At 45.6% G+C, this 20,876-nt stretch overlaps 1 long non-coding RNA gene across 1 annotated transcript; it reads right to left on the reverse strand.

Annotated features, from left to right (window-relative positions):
* Nucleotides 1-6,486: 6,486 nt before the first annotated feature.
* LOC127908697 (uncharacterized) lies at nt 6,487-20,837 on the reverse strand. Its single transcript, XR_008068093.1, has 2 exons — nt 20,702-20,837; nt 6,487-7,143 (listed from the first exon to the last, which is right to left on the reverse strand). It is a non-coding gene; the product is annotated as an uncharacterized LOC127908697 (long non-coding RNA).
* Between the last annotated feature and the right edge of the window lie 39 nt (nt 20,838-20,876).

The following is a 20,876-nucleotide window of genomic DNA, read 5'->3' on the forward strand; positions in this document are numbered from 1 at the left end:
CTGGACAGGTGAAACTGATCAGGATGTGACAATATAATCATAATCCTCAGTGGAACTTTATTGAAATACATGGTCCTAAAAGAGGATGTGGTGAACACTATCACCAGCAGTAAATTATTTTGCCTTTGGCAGGTCCCAGTCTGTCACGTTCTGACCTTTCCTTTGTTTTGTCTTTATTTAGTATGGTCAGAGAGTGAGTTGGGGTGGGCAGTCTATGTTGGGGTTTTGAGTTCAGCCTAGTATGGTTCTCAATCAGAGGCAGGTGTCGTTAGTTGTCTCTGATTGAGAATCATACTTAGGTAGCCTGGGTTTAACTGTCGGTTTGTGGGTGTTTGTTTCCGTGTGAGTGTTTGTTGCCACACGGTACTGTTTCGGTTTTCGTTCATGTTCACGTTCATTGTTTCATATTTCATAGTGTTCAGTTTATGTCTTAAAATAAACATTGTGAACACTTACCACGCTGCGCATTGGTCCTCCAATCCTTCTCTCTTCTCCTCCTCAGAAGAGGAGGAGGAATGCCGTTACAGAAACACCCACCACCAGAGGACCAAGCAGCATGGTAACAGGCAGCAGCAGCAGCAGCAGGAGAGGCAGCGATACCTGGAGAACTGGACTTGGGAGGAGATTCTGGACGGTAAAGGACCCTGGGAACAGCCAGGGGAATATCGCCGCCCCAAAGCAGAGCTGGAGGCAGCGAAAGCAGAGAGGCGACATTATGAGGAGCTAGCACGGCAGCGTGGCTGGAAGCCCGAGAGGCAGCCCCAAAAATGTATTGGGGGCACACGGGGTGTGGCGAAGCCAGGTAGGAGACCTGCGCCAACTTCCCGTGCTTACCGGAGAGCAAGAGGGACTGGGCAGGCACTGTGTTATGCGGTGGAGGGCACGGTATCCCCGGTGCGTGTGCATAGCCCAGTGCGGTACATTCCAGCTCCTCGTATCGGCCGTGCTAGAGTGAGCATCGAGCCAGGTGCCATGAAGCCGGCTCTACGCATCTGGTCTCCAGTGCGTCTCTTTGGGCCGGCACACATGGCACCAGCCTTACGCATGGTGTCCCCGGTTCGCCAGCACAGCCAAGTGCGGGCTGTTCTACACCGCACTGGCCTGGCTACGGGAAGCATTCAACCAGGTAAGGTTGGGCAGGCTCGGTGCTCAAGAGCTCCAGTGCGCCTACACGGTCCGGTCTACCCAGTGCCACCTACACGCACCAGCCCTCCGGTAGCAGCCTCCCGTACCAGGCTGTCTCTCCGTCTTCTGCCTACAGGTGTTCCCGCCTGTCCAGCGCTGCTAGAGCCTTCCTCCTCTCCAGCGCTGCTAGAGCCTTCCTCCTCTCCTGCGCTGCTAGAGTCTCCTGTCTGTCCTGAGCCGCCAGAGTCTCCCGTCTGTCCTGAGCCGCCAGAGTCTCCCGTCTGTCCTGAGCCGCCAGAGTCTCCCGTCTGTCCTGAGCCGCCAGAGTCTCCCGTCTGTCCTGAGCCGCCAGAGTCTCCCGTCTGTCCGGAGCCGCCAGAGTCTCCCATCTGTCCTGAGCCGCCAGTCTGTCCTGAGCCGCCAGTCTGTCCTGAGCCGCCAGTCTGTCCTGAGCCGCCAGTTTGTCCTGAGCTGCCAGAGCCGCCAGTCTGTCCTGAGCTTCCAGAGCCGCCAGTCAGCCAGGAGCCGCCAGAGCCGGCAGTCAGCCAGGAGCTTCCAGAGCCGTCAGTCAGCCAGGAGCTGCCAGAGCCGTCAGTCAGCCAGGAGCTGCCAGAGCCGTCAGTCGGCCAGGCGATGCCAGAGCCGTCAGCCAGCCAGGAGCTGCCAGAGCCGTCAGTCAGCCAGGCGATGCCAGAGCCGTCAGCCAGCCAGGAGTTGCCAGAGCCGTCAGTCAGCCAGGCGATGCCAGAGCCGTCAGCCAGCCAGGAGTTGCCAGAGCCGTCAGCCAGCCAGGAGCTGCCAGAGCCGTCAGTCAGCCAGGAGCTGCCAGAGCCATCAGTAAGCCAGGTGATGCCAGAATCGCCCTTCACTCTGGAGCTGCCAGAGTCTCCCTCCTGTCCGGCGCTGCCGGAGTCTCCCGTCCATTCTGGACCCATTGCTAGGGTCCCCAGTCCGAGGTCGGCGGCAAGGGACGCCATTTGTAAGAGGCCACGGGGCGGACAATGAGGCGGAGAAAAACTGTGGTGAAGTGGGGTCCACGTCCCACGCCAGAGCCGCCACTGCGGACAGACGCCCACCCAGACCCTACCCTATAGGTTCAGGTTTTGCGGCCGGAGTCCACACCTTTGGGGGGGTCGCAGTCTATCACGTTCTGACCTTTATTTCCCTTTGTTTTGTCTTTATTTAGTATGGTCAGGGCGTGAGTTGGGGTGGGCAGTCTATGCGTGTTTTTCTATGTTGTGGTTTTGTGTTCAGCTTAGTATGGTTCTCAATCAGTTAGTTGTCTCTGATTGAGAATCATACTTAGGTAGCCTGGGTTTCACTTTTGAGTTGTGGGTGTTTGTTTCCGTGTGAGTGTTTGTTCCCACATGGTACTGTTTCGGTTTTCGTTCATGTTCACGTTTATTGTTTTATATTTCATAGTGTTCAGTTTATGTCTTAAAATAAACGTTATGGACACTTACCACCCTGTGCATTGGTCCTCCGATCCTTCTCTGCCGTTACACAGTCTATGATAACTTTTGGATTTTACAGATGAATAAGTCCCTCTAGACACACTATATAAAAAAAGGTATGTGGACACCCTTTCAAAATAGTGGATTTGGATATTTCAGCTACACCCGTTGCTGACAAGTGTATAGAATGGCCTTACTGAAGAGCTCAGTGACTTTCAACGTGCATATGATGCCATCATTCCAACAAGTCAGTTCGTCAAATTTCTGCCCTGCTAGAGCTGCCCCAGTAAACTGTAAGTGCTGTTATTGTGAAGTGGAAATGTCTAGGACCAACAGCAGCTCAGTTGGGAAGTGGTAAACCACACAAGCTCACTAAAAGGGACCACGAGTGCTGAAATGCATAGCGCATACAAATCCTGCTGAAGCACGCAACGCATGCAAATCTTCTGTCCTCAGTTGCAACACTCACTCCAAAATGCCTCTGGAAGCAACATCAGCACAATAACTGTTTTTCTGATGCTTCATGAAATGGGTTTCCATAGCTGAGCAACTGCACACAAGCCTAAGATCACCATGCGCAATGCCAAGCGTTGGCTGGAGTGGTATAAAGCTCGCCGCCATTGGAATCTGGAGCAGTGGAAACACGTTCTCTGGAGTGATAAATCACGCTTCACCATCTGGTAGACACAGGAGGCAAATGGTTAATATATAATATAGTAATATATGCCATTTATCAGACGCTTTTATCCAAAGCGACTTACAGTCATGTGTGCATACATTCTACGTATGGGTGGTCCCGGGGATCGAACCCACTACCCTGGCGTTACAAGCGCCATGCTATACCAACTGAGCTACAGGGAGTCTTACAATGAAGAATCTGGGTTTGACAGATGCCAGGAGAACGCTACCTGCCCCAATGAATAGTTCCAACTGTAAAGTTTGGTGGAGGAGGAATAATGGTCTGGGGCTGTGTTTCATAGTCCAGGCTTGGCCCCTTATTTCCCAGTGAATGTAAATCTTAATGCTACAGTGCACAATGACTTTCTAGACGATTCTGTGCTTCCACGTTTTGGCAACAGTTTGAGGAAGGCCATTTCCTGATTCAACATGGCAATGCCCCCATGCACAAAGTGAGGTCCATACAGAAATGGTTTGTCGAGATCATGTGGAAGAACTTGAATGGCCGGCACAGAGCCCTAACCTCAACTACATCAAACACCTTTAGGATGAATTGGAACGCCAACCGCGAGCCAGGCCTAATTTCCCAACATCGGTGCCCAACCTCACTAATGCTCTTGAGGCTGAATGAAAGCAAGTCCCCGCAGCAATGCTTCAACATCAAGTGGAAAGCCTTCCCAGAAGAGTGGAGGCTGTTATGGCAACAAAGGGGTGACCAACTCCATATTAATGTCCATGATTTTGGAATGATATGTTCGACAAGCAGATGGCCACGTACTTTTGGTCATGTAGTGTAAATAAATTATTTTAAGTTACCGCCCTTTAACCTGCATGCAATAACAACCACAGTTTTCAGTTTGCTCCTTGCATGTCCAACAACTCTTGTTGATGGACCTTTGAGCTGGATATAGACGACTGTTCCTCTAGTCGTACTAGTGTAAATGCTAATTATTATTCTGAATAAACGTTACAAAAATATCCCCATTTAAATATAAACAGCCCTGCTTTACCCCCAGTCTGTTGATAGTGTAGCTATATTTCAGCCTTATAGCTTATCGAAGTGCGTATCCATGTTGAGGCCATTTATCAAACCAGCAGTGTGTCTGACTGACGCTAATAGGCTGTCTTCAACATGAGGCAGTGCAGTGTTTCACCTGCTACAGATACATACCAGGCACGGCATGCTGTATGGACATGGTGGAGAAACTAAAGGGAGGCTTTAATTTATCACATGATGTATTAGAGCCGCTGCGTTATTAAACCTGCGACGTTGCCCATTAATCTTGGGTTCGCGCATGAAGCTACAAACGCATTTGCATCTCATCCATGTGAAATTAGCTGTAAAATGTGAAGGAACATTCTAGCCTATTCCATGGGCCGCTAGAGGAGGAACGGCTATTATCAACCCATTTTCAAACCAATATTAGCGATCTAATATGAACACTGATTTGGCTTCTGGCCTGTAGTGGGGACTGTTCCCACATTATTCACATGGAATGTAGTTTTACTGTCATATCCGTTTGAGTTAGGCAGTCTGTACAGTTGAAAGGAAAGCAAAATTGGAGCATGGGAGAACTGCTGCTTCACACTGCGTATGGTAGTCCATGGGCAGGTTTTAAGTTATGCATCTGGTTCAACAATTTCAAGGCATGCAATCATGATACCATTTATCTTGAACACACGTAAACACTTCAGAATGATGTCACAAGATATTTGTATTCAACACATGCTAATGCTGGATGTGGAACAAGAATTGCTTTAAATCTTGCTTCAAAGTTATACAATTCTCCTTGGATGGGAGACTGCAGTTTGAGGTCACTGAAGAGATCTCATATTGATTTTAATTAAATTCTCCTTTTCAATTAGATGTCATACACTAATCTATCTAATTTATTACTGGATATTTTCCTTTGTGCTTGAGGAAATAATGAAACTGAAACTGTTTTCAACTGGAATTGTTATGGATGACTGTAGGAGCCAAATACGTCATATTGTATATTTGTATATTTCAGGTAAGATGCAAGTGCAGACTGTGTTGAAGTAACTATGTTTATTGCAATAACAGGAGCAGGCAAACGACAGGTCAACGCAGGCAGGGGTCAATAATCCAGAGTAGCGGCAAAGGTACAGGACGGCAGGCAGGGGTCAGGGTCAGGGGCAGGCAGAGTCATCAGGCAGGCTGGCACAGAGTCAGGGCAGGCAAAGGTCAAAACCAGGAGGACGAGAAAAAGAGAGACTGGGGGAAAACAGGAGCTGAGGAAACACTGGTTGACTTGATCAAACAAGACAAACTGGCACAGACAGACAGAAAACACAGGTATGAATACCCAGGGGATAAGTGGGGAAGAAGGGTGACCCCTGGAGGGGGGTGGAGACAAGCACAAGGACAGGTGAAACAGATCAGGGCGTGACAGTATGTTTCAAATTCATAACGCATTTCAGTTGTATGTGTGTTTGCCACTAATCCCCTGTCAAGTGTGTGTTCCCCCTCTACAGATCAATGGAGAATACAGTTAATAGGCATACATGCTCCAAGGCCTACGGGGAGTGACTGGAATGGCAGAACAGTCTTTTGACCTTACCAGACAATGTTTACCATGCTGTTTGTTTCATAAAAAATATGCGCCAAATACAACAAAGTGTAGACTTTACAATGAAATGCTTACTTACAAGCCCTTAACCATCAGTGCAGGTCAAGAAGAAGAACATATCTACCAAGTAGGCTAAAATAAAAAGTAACACAATAAGAATATAATGAGGCTACATACAGGGGGCACTGGTACAGTCAGTGTGCAGGGGTACAGGCTAGTTGAGGTAATCTGTACATGTAGGTGGGGGTGAAGTGACTATGCATAGGTAACAAACAAACAGCGAGTAGCAGCAGTATACAAAAGGGGGGGGTCAATGTAAATTGTCCTGTGGCGATTTTTATGAATTGTTCAGCAGGCTAATAATGGCTTGGGAGTAGAAGCTGTTGAGGAGTCTTTTGGTCCTAGCCTTGGCGCTCTGGTACCGCTTGCCGTGTGGTAGCAGAGAAAACAGTTCATTAACAGGGATGTAAACTAATTTGTGCACAACATTTGAGAGAAATAAGCTTTTTGTGTGTATGAAAAATTTCTGGGATCTTTTATTTCAGCTCATGAAACATGGGACCAACAATTTACATGTTGTGTTTGTTACGAGTAAATGAGTGAAGAGGTGTGGAGTCAGGCGCAGAGAGCAAAAGATGTGGGAAAAACAACACGCTTTAATGTCCTGGAAACATAACATGAACAAAAGTGGAAACACAAATGAACAGAAATATAAACGGACAGCGTGAAACCCAAACGCCAACAAAATACACTCAAACAAGGAAACAGGAGAACAAGCCCGCACGAAACAGAAGCGGGCTGAACAGACTATATATAACCCTATCCTAACAACCAAACAAGAAACAGGTGCTACCAATAGACAGAACTAAACAAACACAGAATAACGGATCAGCGATAGCTAGTAGACCGGCGATGATGACCGCCGAGCGCCACCCGAACAAGAAGGGGAGTCACCTTCGGTAATATTTGTGACAGTACCCCCCTCCTGACGCGCAGCTCCCGCAGTGCGCCGACGCTGGCCTCGGGGACGACCCGGGGGCCGAGGCGCTGGGCGATCCGGACGGAGGCGATGGAATTCACTCAACATAGATGGGTCTAGAATATCCCTCACCAGAACCCAGCACCTCTCCTCCGGACCGTACCCCTCCCAGTCAACGAGGTACTGCAAGCCCCTCACCCGGCGTCTCGAGTCCAGAATAGCTCGTATCTTGTACGCCGGGGACCCCTCGATGTCCAGAGGGGGCGGAGGAACCTCCGGAACCTCATCTTCCTGCATGGGACCAGCTACCACCGGCCTGAGAAGAGACACATGAAATGAGGGGTTAATACGATAATACGAAGGAAGTAATAATCGATAACAAACCTCATTTATTCTCCTCAGGACTTTAAATGGCCCTATACACTGCGGACCCAGCTTCCGGCAGGGCAAGCGGAGGGGCAGGTTTCGGGTCGAGCCAGACCCTGTCCCCAGGTGCAAACACGGGGGCCTCACTGCGGTGACGGTCAGCGCTCTTCTTCTGCCTTATACTCGCTTGGCGTAATGACTCTTGGACCGCCCTCCAGGTCTCCTTAGAGCGCTGTACCCACTCCTCCACCGCAGGAGCCTCAGTCTGGCTCTGATGCCACGGTGCCAGGACTGGCTGGTACCCTAACACGCACTCAAATGGTGACATGTTGGTAGAGGAGTGGCTTAGTGAGTTCTGGGCTATTTCTGCCCAGGGAATATATCTCGCCCACTCCCCTGGCCGGTCCTGGCAATACGACTGCAGAAACCTACCCACCTCCTGGTTAACTCTCTCCACCTGACCATTACTCTCCGGGTGATACCCTGAGGTAAGGCTGACCGAGACCCCCAGACGTTCCATAAATGCCCTCCAAACACGGGAGATAAATTGGGGGCCCCGATCAGAAACTATATCCTCGGGCACCCCGTAGTGCCGGAAGACATGGGTGAAAAGAGCTTCCGCAGTCTGTAGGGCCGTAGGGAGACCGGGCAATGGGATAAGACGGCAGGACTTAGAGAACCGATCCACAACGACCAGGATTGTAGTGTTACCCTGAGAGGGGGGAAGGTCAGTAGAAAATCCACCGATAGATGGGTCCACGGCCGTTGTGGAACGGGAAGAGGTTGTAATTTACCTCTTGGCAGGTGTCTAGGAGCCTTACTCTGGGCGCACACCGAACAGGAGAAAACATAGAATCGCACATCACTCCTCAAAGTGGGCCACCAGTACTTCCTCTCAAGACCTCTCACTGTCCTATAAATACCTGGGTGACCCGACGAGGGTGGACAATGAGCCCATCGAATCAATTGATCACGGACAGCCAGCGGCACGTACCTACGACCCTCCGGACACTGTGGAGGTGCAGGTTCCTCCCTTAGCGCCCGCTCGATGTCCGCGTCCACATCCCATACTACTGGTGCCACCAGCTTAGCTGCCGGAATGATGGGAGTAGGATCGATGGACCTGTCCTCAGTGTCATAGAGTCTTGACAGCGCGTCAGCCTTAGTGTTGAGGGAACCTGGTCTATACGAGATAGTGAAACGAAATCTGGTGAAAAACATGGCCCACCTTGCCTGACGAGGATTCAGTCTCCTAGCTGATCGGATATACTCCAGGTTACGATCGTCAGTCCAGATAAGGAAAGGGTGCTTAGCCCCCTCAAGCCAGTGTCTCCACACCTTCAGGGCCTTAACCATAGCCAACAACTCCCTATCCCCCACATCATAATAAGGGGCGGAGCTTCTATGACTATGCATAGGTAACAAACAAACAGCGAGTAGCAGCAGTATACAAAAGGGGGGGGGGTCAATGTAAATTGTCCTGTGGCGATTTTTATGAATTGTTCAGCAGGCTAATGGCTTGGGAGTAGAAGCTGTTGAGGAGTCTTTTGGTCCTAGACTTGGCGCTCTGGTACCGCTTGCCGTGTGGTAGCAGAGAAAACAGTTCATTAACAGGGATGTAAACTAATTTGTGCACAACATTTGAGAGAAATAAGATTTTTGTGTGTATGAAAAATTTCTGGGATCTTTTATTTCAGCTCATGAAACACGGGACCAACACTTTACATGTTGTGTTTATATTTTTGTTCAGTTTAACATAGGAAAGCAATCAAATAAGTGACATTGTAAATGTATAACTTACAAAAAAATATTTTTAAAAACTCTATCAATCAGGATTCAGGGTTCTTCCAAATGTTTCCTATCCACAAACAACATTAAGTTACATTTTTATCGCACACTGTCTTTCACTTGAGAAAACAAGTGTAACACATTTAATACTATCAAAACTTACTGTGAAGAATGGTCTTCAGAAACAAGTATTGTAATTAAATGTAGAAATACATAGTTACACTTTAATAACAACATGTAACTAGTGGTAATTTCAGTCTGTAATTACAGAGATATAACAACCAATGCTTGCTACCATGCTTGCTACAAATTTTAAGTTTCCGATAGTATCCCAACCATGTATCCCAATGCACCATATTTCAGCCTGCACAAACCATAAAAAATTGTTTGCCATTTGAAAACTGTTAGGAATATTATGAATAAATTACTAAGCAATATTCTCATTTTAAATGGAACTGTAACTAAGTAAACTTATACTGTTTTATTATATCTGATTAACAATATGAGTTCATAAGAAGGGATTGTGTGACACGGACAAGGAGTAATTAAATATAACGAACATCATTCCAAACTAGTCTGGAGAGGAGTGGGTTAAGTAAGCAGATAGGGTAGTTAACCTATGGTTGAACCGAAGAAACTTAGCTCTGGGGTGTTTTAGATAAGGCAGTGAGTGCATTCCTAGGTTTTCTGTTAATTAGAACTGTCAGCTAAGTGGTGATCGATAACGGTGAGGGATCAAGAGTTAATTCAGTTATGTTGTGTGACCTGTGAGTGTGTTAGTGAGTTGGAATGAACTTTAAACTCACTTAATTCTAGGTCGGGAGGAGGGGGGATTAATTCTAGAAGCAATGAAATGACGTCATGTTATTGTCTATAAACTGTTGCTCGTGGTAACGTGGCAGCGCGCTCAAGAATCTTACAAATTCTCATAAAATAGATTAAGGGAATTCAATTAAGAAAAATATATTGGAATAACTAAATTACAGTAACAGAACCACCACCTCATTGACACAACTCTGCAATAGTGGGCTCTGGTGCCATGTCGCAATGGCAAAAACAAATTCACAAATGGTTCACATCAAAAAAATACTTAGAATTGTTATATCAATTAAAGGTGCAATTCACAATGGGTGATTTTTTTAAACCATCAATTATATATATTTTTAAGAACAAATGAATAAATAGTTATGGTTAAAATTGTGAGATTGTCATTCATGCTTGACAAATTGTACATGTATTAAGCTTGGTTGAATAATGGTTTATAAATGCACTCTTAATCATGTAACCTTGCAAGGGTTTCACTATTAACGAACATTCTCACTTTTTGATGGGATTCATTGATAAAGTTATTTATTTATCCCAGGATTTACGGCATCATGTCAACATATACCCATCGGAGCAAATGCTTGAAATAAGGAAACCTTAAACTGTACAATATGATCTTGTTGATATCTAATGCACATTCGAATGTCATAAATCAGCACTGCAGAGCTCTCCCTGTCCTCTGCCGTGCCTTGATTGTATTACTGATGATGAAATCTGGAAATGTGCATGTACACCCTGGCCCATATACTGTTGCTAGACCCAATTCTGACTTGTTCTCTAAGGGCGGCAGGGTAGCCTAGTGGTTAGAGCGTTGGACTAGTAACCGAAAGGTTGCAAGTTTGAATCCCCGTGCTGACAAGGTACAAATCTGTTGTTCTGCACCTGAACTAGGCTGTCATTGAAAATAATAATTTGTTCTTAACTGACTTGCCTAGTAAAATAAAGGTAAAATTAAAATAAAAAAATCTGCTTCACTGATTTCTGCTCTTGTAAAAGCCTGGGTTTTCTGCACATTAACACTAGAAGCGTATTACCTAAAATGTATCAATTGAAAGTGTGGGTTCACAGCTCCAATCCAGATGTGTTGGTCATTACTGAGACGTGGTTAAGGAAGAGTGTTCTGAATATTGTTGTTAACCTTTCTGGTTATAATATTTTTCAGCAAGACAGATCTTCCAAAGGTGGGGGAGTGGCAATCTTTACCAAGGATCACCTTCAGTGCTCGGTTGTCTGTACCAAGTCTGTCCCCAAACAATGTGATTTATGGTTTTAAGCATTAAACTTTCAAATAGCTCTTTGTTTACTGTTGCTGGGTTCTATCATACTCCATCAGCACCGGCCTGTACCCTACCTGCACTAAGCTCTCTCCTGGCCCCTTAAACTAAGTCTGAATTTGTCCTGCTATGTGACTTAAACTAGGACATGCTTAAACCACCTGACCAAGTCCTGAAACAATAGGACACCATAAATCTTTCTCAGATTATTACTAATCCCACAATGTATGACTTCAAACGCCCAGAAAAGGCTACTCTCCTCGATGTTATCCTCACAAATAATCCTGATAGGTATCAGTCTGGTGTTTTCTGTAATGACCTTAGTGATCAGTTTTGTACAGCCTGTGTTCATAATGGCTGCTCAGTGAAATGACCTGTCCTGATTTCTCATAGACACTTGCTAAAAAACTTTAATGATGGCTTCTTGCTTTCGGAGAAGTTCATGTTTGTGTAAGTGTGTGTGGGTGTGCAACCACCCACCATCTGGGCAGACAGCAAAAAGTGATTGCTTTCCCAATTTGGGCAACCAACATTCACAGGGCCAGGGGGCCAGACGGATGTCTTCGCTGACATTTTTAACCTCTCCCTGACCGAGTCTGTAATACCTACGTTTCAAGCAGACCACCATAGTCCCTGTGCCCAAGAAAGCGAACGTAACCTGCCTAAATGACAACAGCACAGTAGCACTCAAAGTTCTTTGAAAGTATCCATGAAGTTCTTTGAAAGGCCGGTCATGGCTCACATCAGCAGCATCATCCCGGAAATCCTAGACCCACTCAATTCGCATACCACCCCAACAGATCCACAGATGATGCAATCTCAATCGCATTCCATAATGCCCTTTCTCACCTGGACAATAGAAATACCTATGTGAGAATGCTGTTAATTGACTACAGCTCAGTGTTCAACACCATTGTGCCCACAAAGCTCATCACGAAGCTAATGACCCTGGGATTGAACACCTCTCTCTGCAATTGTATCCTGGACTTCCTGACGGGCAGCCCCCAGGTAGTAAGGGTAGGCAATAACACATCTACCATGCTAATCCTCAACACAGGGCCCCTCAGGGGTGCGTGCTTAGTCCCCTCCTGTACTCCCTGTTCACCCACGACTGCATGGCCAAGCACGACTCCAACACCATCATTAAGTTTGCTAACAACACAACAGTGGTAGGCCTGTTCACCGACAACGATGAGACAGCCTACAGGAAGGAATACATTTTGATTTCAGTTGAAGGCCTACTATTAGCCTACTTGCACAGTACAGCTTGGGTTGGTCTGACTGTGAAGGACCAATATGGGATTTTTAATTTTTGGTAATTCCGAGTGTATGTCACTGTAGCTGTGTTTGAATATTCATGCTAACCGCACTAACAATACTATTTGTGACGTGAATTGAGTATATAGTATGCTTATTTGTCATAGTATGGCTATAATTAGTATGCCAAAAGTCGTACTAAATTCGCCTAAATACAAAGTACACATGCAGTGGACACTATTTAAGTGCTTTTAGGGTCCATAATGCAATTTTTCTGAAAATTTAACAACTTTTCAGATTTTAACAAAATGGCGGGAAAATATGCAGCCGAAGTCAGGCAAGACCGGATACAATTCATTGCTTTAACTAATTATGACAAATGTTAAGAAAATGTTGAGCAATATAAGAAAGTAATGACTTCTCAAATAAGTTACACATTATGTAGGCAGACAATTTGTTAGATACAGTAGCCTTACGAACCGCATAACATTACACCAGTGTAACGGCACAAGGCAAGACCCGGATGCAGACACAGGAGGCAGATGTTTATTAACAATCCAAAAGGGATAGGCAAGAGAATGGTGTTGGACAGGCAAAAGGTCAAAACCAGTTCAGTTCCAGAAGTACAGAATGGCAGGCAGGCTCGAGGTCAGGGTAGGCAGAATGGTCAGGCAGGTGGGAATGGTCAAAACGGGGAGGACTAGTAAAAGAGAGTAGAAAAGCAGGAGCACAGGAAAAAACATGCTGGTTGACTTGCATATACAAGACAAACTGGCACAGAGAGACAGGAAACACAGGGATAAATACACCAGGGAAAATAAGCGACACCTGGATGGGGTGGAGACAATCACAATGACAGGTGAAACAGATCAGGGCGTGACACAGCAGTATGTACTGGTACTGTATGTTAGCTAGTTACCTCACCTTAGTTGGCTACTAATAACAAGCTACATCAAACTTGCCAGGCAGTATATTAACTATCTTCTATCTAACTAACTACCCAACATTTATTGACTCGATTATTCACATCATTCATAGCTAAGTGGTATTGTCGCTGTGTGTTTCAATGGACATGGTTAATTCTGGCTATCTACTTTGATTTCAGAGCCCTCTCGTGCAGAATAATGTATTTACAAAAGCTCAACACCTATTAAATTTGGCTGGGGTCATTAAACATTGCGGAAAAAAGCGTAAAGAAAAGTGTAATAAATTGTTGCCAGCAACAGTTATATGCGAAACAGACAAACCAGCTCTGCGGATATTGCCTGTAATCCATGGCTTCTGTTTTGGATGTGTACGTACAGTCACAGTGGGGGTGACGTCATCGATCCACTTATTGATGAAGCCGATGACTGAGGTGGTGTATTCCTCAATGCCATTGGATGAATCCTGGAACATATTCCAGTTTGTGCTAGAAAAACAGTCATGTAGTTTAGCATCCGCGTCATTTGACGCTAAATCATTCCGCTGAACGATTTAGCAAAGTGTACATTCACGGATAGGTAATTAGAGCCTATACAATCTTGGGACACCCAGAATTTCTGTCCGCAAGAGATTGCAACGTTGTTATAATTATAACTGAATCGGATGTAGCTGAGAAGAAACTAAACAATAAATTGGTGAATTTAGTGGAAACTTGCCCATCTGTAATAAGCATGGTAACAAGCATTTGTTGCTACACCGCTGTAATTAAAGGCTACAATAACCACCGTGTTGTTATTACAGTGTAATTATGAGTTCATTAGCTACAATGCTTTTTACAGTGTAATTACACTGTGATATGGACCCCTTAAAATGAAGCAACTACCTTGCAACTAACTACATTACTACAAGTCCACTCAACAAAATGATTAAAGAATTAGCTTTCTTCTGTTCATGTGTAAAAGCACATGAACTTTTAATTATTCATAGAATTATGTACATATCAAGCTTTTATTACTATAAACAATAGCAAAATAATTGTTGACAAGAACAACCGAATGGAAGTACTGTGAAACACTGAAAGGGGTTCTTCAATTTGAATATTGGTGTTTTCAAGAGAGCCTTGTCAAAACCATTGTTGGTGTTTCATTGCATGTAAAAGGCAGCACCAAAACACAAAAAACATGTTTTGGCAGACAGTGTCTCTCATACAATCAAATGGTTTTGAAATGTCAATGTTTATAGTGTAAATCATGTTTGATGATTTTCAGACAAAATTTGAATTAACATTTTAAAGAAGACAATGGGAATGTAATACTTTTCCTAGGGTAGACAATGGCAGTAATTATAGGCTACAGTTGCCAGTCCCATTGTGATATTATATATACTGTAAATTATGTTGCAATCAAAATGTTCAGGGCTATATAAATTACAGCAGGGGTAACAGATATAAAGTGGGCCTTCGTGTGAGTTGTGAAACCGGGTCTCCTACTTGTCCAAGTGCTGCCTTAGTCTACTCAGCCAGTCTTCAGGACTAAACATTTGTGCTGAACAGCGCTAAACTTAACAAAACATGGACTTAAGTTAAATCAACTGAAATCTCAAGTCTAGGAATTCCACCTTTTATTTTTTTCTGTGCTTTGTTTAGACAGATTAGAAACAGAATCAGGAATTGAACCCCTGAATTTTTGGGCAGTAAAATGGCACATATATTTGGAATTTTACCCACTCAATCACACAGCCACGCACCATGTGATGAACTTGGGCATATCTGAAGACAAATGTTTATATTAAAGGCAAAATGTGAACTTCAAACATTGTGCTACCATACTGTTCAGAATTCCACCAGTCTGGGGCATGGTGGTGGAAAGAGGGCATTCATGTCCCTCTAGCAAAGGCTATAGTCAAGTATAGAAATGGACACATTTGGCATGCCTTGGTCTTAGTATTTTGTGTTTTCTTTAATTATTTGTTCAGGCCAGGGTGTGACATGGGGTTATTGTATTGCCGTATTGGGGTTTTTGTAGGCATTGGGATTGTGGTTGATTAGGGGTGTGTCTAGTATAGGCTTGGCTGCCTGAGGCGGTTCTCAATCAGAGTCAGGTGATTCTTGTTGTCTCTGATGGGGAACCGTATTTAGGTAGCCTGGGTTTCACTTTGTATTTCGTGGGTGATTGTTCCTGTCTCTGTGTAGTGTTCACCAGATAGGCTGTAATAGGTTTCACGTTCCATTTGTTGTTTTTGTATTTATTAGTTATTTCATGTATCGTTCCGTTTTTTCTTCATTAAAGACATGAGTAACCACCACGCTGCATTTCGGTCCGACTCTCTTTCAACAAACGAAGAACGCCGTTACAGAATCACCCACCACACACGGACCGAGCAGCGTGTTAACAGGCAGCGACAGCATGAGCAGCGAAGGGAGGACGTTATGGACAGCAGAAGTATGGAGTATACGACGTGGGAAGAAATAGACAGGTGGGCGGTCGACCCAGAGAGAGTGCCGGCGCCCGCCTGGGATTCGCTGGAGCAGTGCGAAGAGGGCTATAGGAGAATGGAGTCGTAGAGAAAGAAACGGCAGCGACAGCATGAGCAGCGAAAGGAGGATGAATTATTTGGAGAATGGACATGGGAAGACGTGTTGGATGGCAAAGGTTGTTACACTTGTGAGGAGATACTGGCCGGAAGAGATCGCCTCCCATGGGAACAGGTGGAGGCACTAAGGAGAGCAGAGGCATCCGGAGATAGGAGCCGACGATACGAGGGAACACGGTTGGCAAGGAAGCCCGAAAAGCAGCTCAAAAAAATTATTGGGGGGGCTTACAGGGAGTATGGCTATGCCAGGTAGGAGACCTGCGCAAACTCCCTGTGCTTACCGGGGGGCTAGAGAGACCGGGCAGGCACCGTGTTATGCTATGGAGCGCACGGTGTTTCCAGTGCGGGTGCATAGCCCGGTACGGTTCATACCAGCCCTTCGTATTGGCCGGGCTAGAGTGGGCATCGAGCCAGGTAAGGTTGGGCAGGCTCGGTGCTCAAGAGCTCCAGTGCGCCTGCACGGTCCGGTCTATCCAGAGCCACCTCCACACACCAGTCCTCCAGTAGCAGCTCCCCGCACCAGGCTTCCTGTGCGTGTTCTCGGCCCAGTACCACCAGTGCCAGCACCACGCACCAGGCCTTCAGTACGCCTCGCCTGTTCAGCACAGCCAGAGCCTTCCTTCCCTCCTGCGCTGTCGGAGTCTCCTGTCTGTTCACCGCTATCAGAGCCTTCCTTCCCTCCTGCGCTGCTGGAGTCTCCTGTCTGTTCAGCGCTATCAGAGCCTTCCTTCCCTCCTGAGCTGTCGGAGTCTCCCGCCTGTTCAGCGCTATCAGAGCCTTCCTCCTCTACAGCGCTGCCGGAGCCTCCTGCCTGTTCGGAGCAGCCTGAGCTGTCAGTCTGCATGAAGCAGCCAGAGCTGCCAGTCTGCAAGGAGCTGCTAGTCTGCAAAGAGCTGCCAGTCTGCAAGGTGCTGCCAGCCTGCATGGAGCAGTCAGAGCTGTCAGTCTGCATGAAGCAGCCAGAGCTGTCAGTCTGTATGGAGCAGTCAGAGCTGTCAGCCTGCATGGAGCAGTCAGAGCTGTCAGTCTGTATGAAGCAGCCAGAGCTGTCAGTCTGTATGAAGCAGCCAGAGCTGTCAGTCTGCATGAAACAGCCAGAGCTGTCAGTCTGCAAAGAGCTGCCAGTCTGCAAGGAGCTGTTAGTCTGCAAGGAGCTGTCAGTCTGCAAGGAGCTGTCAGCCTGCATGGAGCAGCCAGAGCTGTCAGTCTGCAAGGAGCTGTCAGTCTGCATAGAGCAGCTAGATCCGTCAGTCAGCCATGATCTTCTAGATCTGCCAGTCAACCAGTCTCTTCCAGATCTGCTAGTCAACCAGAATCTTCCAGATCCGCCAGCCAGCCAGGATCTACCGGAGCCTACTACCTGCCTGAGCTTCATCTCAGTACTGGGCTTCCTCTCAGTACTGGGCTTTCTCTCAGTACTGAGCTGCCCCTCAGCTCCCCTCAGAGCTGCCCCTCAGTCCCGAGCTGCCCCTCAGTCCCGAGCTGCCCCTCAGTCCCGAGCAGCCCCTCAGTCACGAGCTGCACCTCAGTTCAGTGGGGTTCTGGGTGAGGACTATTAGGCCATGGTCGGCGGCAAGGGTGGACCATTCAGGACGCGAAGGGGAGGAACTAGGACATTAATGGAGTGGGGTCCACGTCCCGAGCCGGAACGGCCACCATGGACAAACGCCCACCCGGACCCTCCCTATGGTTTTGAGGTGCGTCCGGGGGTCCGCACCTTAGGGGGGTTCTGTCACGCCTTGGTCTTAGTATTTTTTGTTTTCTTTAATTATTTGTTCAGGCCAGGGTGTGACATGGGGTTATTGTATTGTCGTATTGGGGTTTTTGTAGGCATTGGGATTGTGGTTGATTAGGGGTGTGTCTAGTATAGGCTTGGCTGCCTGAGGCGGTTCTCAATCAGAGTCAGGTGATTCTTGTTGTCTCTGATGGGGAACCGTATTTAGGTAGCCTGGGTTTCACTTTGTATTTCGTGGGTGATTGTTCCTGTCTCTGTGTAGTGTTCACCAGATAGGCTGTAATAGGTTTCACGTTCCGTTTGTTGTTTTTGTATTTATTAGTTATTTCATGTATCGTTCCGTTTTTTCTTCATTAAAGACATGAGTAACCACCACGCTGCATTTGCATGTAGTCATTGTCTTGTTGGAAGACAAATCTCCGTCCCAGTCTCAGGTCTTTTGCAGACTCCATCAGGTTTTCTTCCAGAATGGTCCTGTATTTGGCTCCATCCATCTTCCCATCAATTTTAACCATCTTCCCTGTCCCTGCTGACGAAAAGCAGGCCCAAACCATGATGCTGCCACCACCATGTTTGACAGTGGGGATGGTGCGTTCAGGGTGATGAGCTGTGTTGCTTTTACGCCAAACATAACGTTTTGCATTGTTGCCAAAAAGTTCAATTTTGGTTTCATCTGACCAGAGCAACTTCTTCCACATGTTTGGTGTGTCTCCCAGGTGGCTTGTGGCAAACTTTAAACAACGATTTTTATGGATATCTTTAAGAAATGGCTTTCTTCTTGCCACTCTTCCATAAAGGCCAGATTTGTGCAATATACGACTGATTGTTGTCCTATGGACAGAGTCTCCCACCTCAGCTGTAGATCTCTGCAGTTCATCCAGAGTGATCATGGGCCTCTTGTCTGCATCTCTGATCAGTCCTCTCCTTGTATGAGCTGAAAGTTTAGAGGGACGGCCAGGTCTTGGTAGATTTGCAGTGGTCTGATACTCCTTCCATTTCAATATTATCGCTTGCACAGTGCTCCTTGGGATGTTTAAAGCTTGGGAAATCTTTTTGTATCCAAATCCGGCTTTAAACTTCTTCACAACAGTATCTCGGACCTGCCTGGTGTGTTCCTTGTTCTTCATGATGCTCTCTGCGCTTTTAACGGACCTCTGAGACTATCACAGTGCAGGTGCATTTATACGGAGACTCGATTACACACAGGTGGATTGTATTTGTCATCATTAGTCATTTAGGTCAACATTGGATCATTCAGAGATCCTCACTGAACTTCTGGAGAGAGTTTGCTGCACTGAAAGTAAAGGGGCTGAATAATTTTGCACGCCCAATTTTTCAGTTTTTGATTTGTTAAAAAAGTTTGAAATATCCAATAAATGTCGTTCCACTTCATGATTGTGTCCCACTTGTTGTTGATTCTTCACAAAAAAATACAGTTTTATATCTTTATGTTTGAAGCCTGAAATGTGGAAAAAGGTTGCCAAGTTCAAGGGGGCCGAATACTTTCGCAAGGCACTGTAGTTGCACTCCCTTTTGCCCTCAGAACAGCCTCAACTCATCGGGCATGGACTCTACAAGGTGTTGAAAGCGTTCCAAAGGGATTCTGGTATATCTTGACACCAATGCTTCCCACAGTTGTCAAGTTGGCTGGATGTCCTTTGGCTGGTGGACCAATCTTGATACACAAGGGAAACATAGGAGCTTTGCAGTTCTTGACACACTCAAACCAGTGTGCCTGCCACCTACTACCATACTCCATTCAAAGGCACCTCAATGGCACACATACACAATCCATGACTCCATTGTCTCGAGGCTTAAATACATTTCAATTTCAAAATAAATTAACATTTAGTTAAAGAAGTATTTTTTTTATTGAACCTTTAACTGTCTCCTCCCCTTCATCTCTACTGATTGAAGTGGATTCAACAAGTGACATCAATGTTAAAATAAAATGTTTTGTAACACTAAAACTGAGCTGCCACCAACGTTAAGGAGACGAAACACATGGTTGTAAGAGGTTATGAGACAGATTTAAGGTGTACTAAAACATTCATCTTAACTCATGGATACAATTTTTATGTCTCTGTGCCCACTATGAAGGAAGTTAGAGGCAGTTTCACGAGCCAATGCTAACTAGCGTTAGTGGAATAATTGGAAGTCTTTGTGTATCTGCTAGCAACACTAGTTATCAATTGCACTTGTGCTAGTTAGCAACTTCCTTCAAACTGCACACAGAGACATACAAATGCTAGCCAAGAGTTCATCTGACTGGGAAAGTAGATTAAGGGCCTCAACGCCAAAATCCCAACGCAAGTTGATTTACTGCATGACTAACACCTGCAAACTTTCTTGCAATATTTTTTTGTTGTGTTCCTCTTTGACTCCTTCAGATCCTCCAGCAACCAGTGCACTTCTTTTGAGATGTCTTGTGATGCACTTTTCTGTACCTCCTACACACGTGTTTGCTAGCACTGCAAAATCTCTAAATGTGTAGGATTAGAAAAACAAGATTAGTCTGTATAGCCATATTATAGTCCGGCTCAGACAAAGAAATACATTCAAAGCACTGTCTGTTAATGAAAATCTAATTATACATATACTAACATCTAAGAGAACACAGTTTCTCAGACATGTATAATCCTCCGAGGAGATACTGTACTTCTAAATACACAATGAAAAACAATATCCTAATTTTTACAGTGTGTTGTTTATCATGATGGTAAGCTATACTGTATTTGAATGGCACGTTTTGTAACTCTACTGTTAGAAGTGGTTTGCAGGTGTGCCATCATCAATTACTAATTTCTGCTGAATGGAAGTTTATTTTAATTATATGCATGCCAGTAAATCATGGCATGTTCATGTCTTCACAAAATGCCAACATGTAAAAACAAAATGTCTTCCATAAACACATTAATATTGTAAACACAACCAATATTGATGCAACAGTAATAACTTGCTATAGCTACCCTACTCCCCCTCTTCATTCAACATCCTCCAATTTTTAAGATAGCCAACATAATAATATGCTTAAAAATATGCCATGATGCTCATACAATTTAAATTTTATGCAACATTTGTCTGATGCACTCACACGCTACTGAGGCACTTACCGGAGTATTCAACAACTGTCTCGGTCAGCCAGAGTTGGTTGTGGACCAATGAAGCTGTAGGCTACTAAAATAACGTTTTCACTGTCGCACTGTTTGTCCTTCGCAGCCGCTGTAGTCTGCATTTTTCCCCGTTCACAAATCAAAACAAAAGTTGCCGAACTATGATAAATAGTAC

This window comes from Oncorhynchus keta, chromosome 18 (assembly GCF_023373465.1).
Source record: "Oncorhynchus keta strain PuntledgeMale-10-30-2019 chromosome 18, Oket_V2, whole genome shotgun sequence".
Taxonomy (NCBI): Eukaryota; Metazoa; Chordata; class Actinopteri; order Salmoniformes; family Salmonidae; genus Oncorhynchus; species Oncorhynchus keta.